We start from the raw sequence: 4,639 nt of genomic DNA, 5'->3' as shown, positions 1-4,639 counted from the left end.
GTAATTTTATTTTAATTAATTTAATTTTTAGTTAATTTCTTTCACGTATTTGTTTTTGTGTATTTTTATAGAAAGGTTTTAATAGCGCAATAAGGTTAGTATCGTAATTTCTCCCTCTTCTTTATTTTTATTTGTTTTGTTCTCATCCTTATTTTTTTTTTTTATTTGTTTTGCATGCATGGTCGTAGGTCATTATTACCTAATCTTGAACCTATAGACCTTGAATTAGAAAAAAACACTTCGCACACACAAACAAATTAAAAATAAAATGGATTTACAAGCACCACAGGAGAGGCCATTTAAGGACTATTTTAGTCCCTTAGCTAATTTGAGCACATCATGCATAAGATACCCAAATGTAGCTGCTAGGAGCTTTGAATTAAAACCTAGTGTGCTAAATTGTCTCCCCACATTTTATGGCCTAGAAAATGAGGATCCATATAATCATCTAAATGATTTTCATGCCATTTGTCAAACTTTTAAATATGAAAATTTTTCAGACGATGATGTTAAACTCAGATTATTCCCATTTTCTTTAAAGGATAGAGCCCGTTCATGGCTTAATACATTGCCTGCTAATAGCATTTCATCATGGGAACAAATGGTAACTAAATTTTTAAATAAATATTTCCCAGTGCATAAAACCAATGCTATTCGCAGGGAAATCTCAGAGTTTACCCAGAGAGAGGACGAGCAATTTTTCGAAACATGGGAGCGATTCAATGGGCTACTCTTGAAGTGTCCACATCATGGGTACGAGAAATGGCACAAATGCCAATACTTTTTGGAGGGATTACTGCCGAATGTGCAAGAATGGCTAATGGCAACAAGTGGAGGAGAGCTAATGTCAAAAAGTGCATCAGAAATTTGGGAATTCTTCCAGCGACAAGCAGATAATTCCCAACAACGGAGTCGATCACTCATGACTACTAGAAGAATTAAGGGAGTAAATGAGGTTCACATTGGCGAGTCAACTTCAGGAATCAAAGAAGTCAAGGAGATGGTTGAAGGTCTTGCTCGACAAATAGCATCGTTATCGACTGCTAAATCAACAGAACCACATGACCATGACTCATACTCAGATCAAGCCAATGCCATAGGTGTAATGAGAAAGCCATCAAATTACAACCCATACTCCAACACATATAACCCTGGATGGAGAGATCACCCTAATTTTTCATGGTCTCAAGGACTCCAACAGAATGGACCAGCAGCTCCAGCTCCACCAATGCAACCAATTCCACAAAATCCTCAAGCCTCTCAGCCCCCATTTAGACCATACAATCAGAACCAGAACTACTCTCAACCTAGACCATGGGAGGATTCATTCCAGAATCTCAAGAATCTTACTCACTCTACGATTGAGCAACAGAACCGCACCATTGATGGACTACGAAATGAGTTGAGAGCAGGCTTCAACTCACAAGCTCAATCAGTTTCAAGCCTCGAAAAGATGGTGGGACAACTTGCTTCTTCAGTTCAGACATTGGCGATGACTGTTGAGAAAGGCAAATTTCCAAGTCAACCGGTGCCTAATCCTAAAGGAGTGCATGAAGCAAGTACCAGTTCACCGCAACAGCATGGAGAGGTCAAAGCAGTCATGACCTTACGAAAAGGAAAAGAAGTCGACAACAAAGTGGAGATGCCAGTGACAAAAGAAAACCAAATTGTACCTGTGAATGTTGAGGACTCATCACCGGAGGAGAAAGAAGAAACTAACCCACGAGAATACGTTCCCAAAGCTCCATTTCCTCAAAGGTTAGCTAAAGGAAAAAAGGGAAAATTCACAGGTGAGATTCTTGAAATCTTCAAACAGGTAAGTGTTAACATCCCTTTGCTTGATGCTATTAAACAAGTTCCATCTTATACCAAGTTTCTTAAAGACCTTTTTACTAAAAAGAGAAATATGCATGTTCAAAAGAAGGCATTTTTAACAGAAAACATTAGTTCTATACTCCAACATAAAATTCCTTTAAAATGCAAAGACCCAGGCTCCCCCACTATCTCATGTAGTATAGGGAACCACACAATTGAGAATGCTTTGTTGGATTTAGGAGCTAGTGTAAATCTGTTGCCTTATTCAGTATTTGTGAAACTTGGATTGGGAGAATTACACCCAACTCCAGTGGTGTTACAGCTTGCAGATCGGTCCACAAAAATACCTCGTGGTATTGTGGAGGACGTGCTTATCCAGGTAGACAAGTTTTATTTTCCTGTTGATTTCATTGTAATTGACACTCAACCAATACAGGATTCAAGGAAGCACATCCCCATTATCCTAGGCCGACCTTTCTTGGCAACTGCGGATGCTCACACTCAATGTAGGACTGGAAATATGCAGTTGTCCTTCGGCAACATGACTATGGAGCTGAACATCTTCAACATTGCCAAACAACCTCACAGTGCAGATGATGGAATTGTTGATGTGGATTTAATTGAAGCATTAGTTGATGATACTTTTGTTTCAAACCTTAGTGATGATCCTTTACAAACATGTTTAACTCACTTTGGTTTGAATTTTGATATTGACAGATCGGTCGATGAGGTCAACGCCCTGCTTGACTCAGCACCATCTATGGACACTAATAAATGGAAGTCAAGAGTTGAGCAACTAGCACCATCAGAGAAGCAACTCATTCCATCATCAGAATCACCACCGAAACTCGAGCTCAAACCATTGCCCAACACTTTGGAATATGCGTTTTTGGGAGAAGAAAATACTCTATCGGTAATCATCTCATCATCCCTAAATGACGAACAAAAAGGTAAGTTGTTGGATGTTTTAAAAGAGCACAAAGAAGCATTAGGATGGACCATAGCAGATATAAAAGGTATAAATCCAGTAGACTGCATGCATTACATTCACCTCGATGAAAATGCTAAATCTACTAGGGAAATGCAACGTCGGTTAAATCCTAATATGAAAGAAGTTGTTAGAATTGAAGTCCTTAAGCTATTAGATGCAGGTATCATTTACCCAATTTCTGATAGTTCATGGGTCAGTCCTGTACAAGTCGTCCCCAAAAAGTCAGGAGTCACAGTAGTTACGAATGCTGATAATGAATTGATACCCACTAGAGTAACTACAGGATGGCGTGTATGCATTGATTATAGAAAGTTGAATTCTGTCACACGTAAAGACCATTTTCCTTTACCATTTATTGATCAAATGCTTGATAGATTAGCAGGCCATGAATTTTATTGCTTTCTAGATGGCTACTCAGGATATAATCAGATTCCCATAGCACCAAAAGATCAAGAGAAAACTACTTTCACTTGCCATTTTGGCACATTTGCATATAGGAGAATGCCATTTGGATTATGTAATGCACCTGCTACATTTCAACGATGCATGTTGAGTATTTTTTCTGATATGGTTGAACGATTCCTTGAAGTCTTTATGGATGATTTTTCTGTCTTTGGTGATTCATTTGATCAATGTTTACATCATCTAACACTAGTTCTGCAGAGATGTGTCAAGAAGAACTTGGTCTTAAATTGGGAGAAATGCCATTTTATGGTAAAACAAGGTATTGTTCTCGGTCACATCATTTCAAGCAAAGGTATTGAGGTTGACAAAGCCAAGGTGGATCTCATTTCTAATCTTCCTCCACCCAAAACAGTCAGACAAGTAAGATCTTTCCTTGAGCATGCTGGTTTCTATAGACGTTTCATTAAAGATTTTAGCAAAGTTTCTAGACCCTTATGCAATTTACTTGCTAAGGATGTACCTTTTATCTTTAATGATTCATGTCTTATGGCGTTTGAAAAATTAAAACAGTTGTTGACATCATCACCCATCATTCAGGCCCCGAACTGGAGCTTACCATTTGAACTCATGTGTGATGCATCTGATTATGCAGTAGGAGCAGTATTAGGACAAAGAGTTAATCGAATTCCCCATGTTATTTATTATGCTAGTATGACATTGAATGATGCACAGTTGAACTATTCAACTAATGAAAAAGAAATGCTAGCAGTAGTGTTTGCATTGGAAAAATTTCGATCATATCTCATTGGTTGTAAAATAATTATATTCACGGATCATGCTGCTCTTAAATATCTTCTCACAAAGAAAGATGCAAAAGCCAGACTAATTCGTTGGGTGTTACTTTTACAGGAGTTCGACTTGGAATTCAAAGATAAGAAAGGCACAGAGAATGTTGTGGCGGACCACCTCTCTCGTCTCCATTTTGACACAATTACAGAATCATTACCATTGAATGAGTTATTTCCAGATGAACAATTAATGAATGTGGAAGTATTACCTTGGTACGCTGATATAGTTAATTATCTTGTTACAGGTAAACTTCCAGAGCATTGGACCAAGCAAAACAAGGCTAAATTCTTTGCAGAGATAAAGAATTTCTTTTGGGATGACCCATATTTATTCAAGTATTGTGCAGACCAAATTGTTAGACGATGTGTCCCAGAAAGTGAAATTCAGAATATCCTTTCATTCTGCCATGAACAAGCTTGTGGAGGCCATTTCAGTGCTAAGAAAACAGCGACTAAAGTTTTACAATGTGGTTTCTATTGGCCATCTATATTTCGAGACGCTTACACTTTCTGTTCTTCATGTGATAGGTGTTCAATGAATGGAGGAGCATTACACGACGGAACATGGATGCCAGCTAAA

At 38.1% G+C, this 4,639-nt stretch overlaps 1 non-coding gene across 1 annotated transcript; it reads right to left on the bottom strand.

Annotated features, from left to right (window-relative positions):
• Positions 1–652: 652 nt before the first annotated feature.
• LOC112101294 lies at positions 653–756 on the bottom strand. The gene has a single exon (XR_002907421.1). It is a non-coding gene; the product is annotated as a small nucleolar RNA R71 (small nucleolar RNA).
• Positions 757–4,639: the final 3,883 nt, after the last annotated feature.

This window comes from Citrus clementina, unplaced genomic scaffold (assembly GCF_000493195.1).
Source record: "Citrus clementina cultivar Clemenules unplaced genomic scaffold, Citrus_clementina_v1.0 scaffold_2, whole genome shotgun sequence".
Classification (NCBI taxonomy): domain Eukaryota; kingdom Viridiplantae; phylum Streptophyta; class Magnoliopsida; order Sapindales; family Rutaceae; genus Citrus; species Citrus x clementina.
The sequence above is the reverse complement of the archived record's forward strand: the minus strand, read 5'-3'. Positions and strand labels throughout refer to the sequence as shown.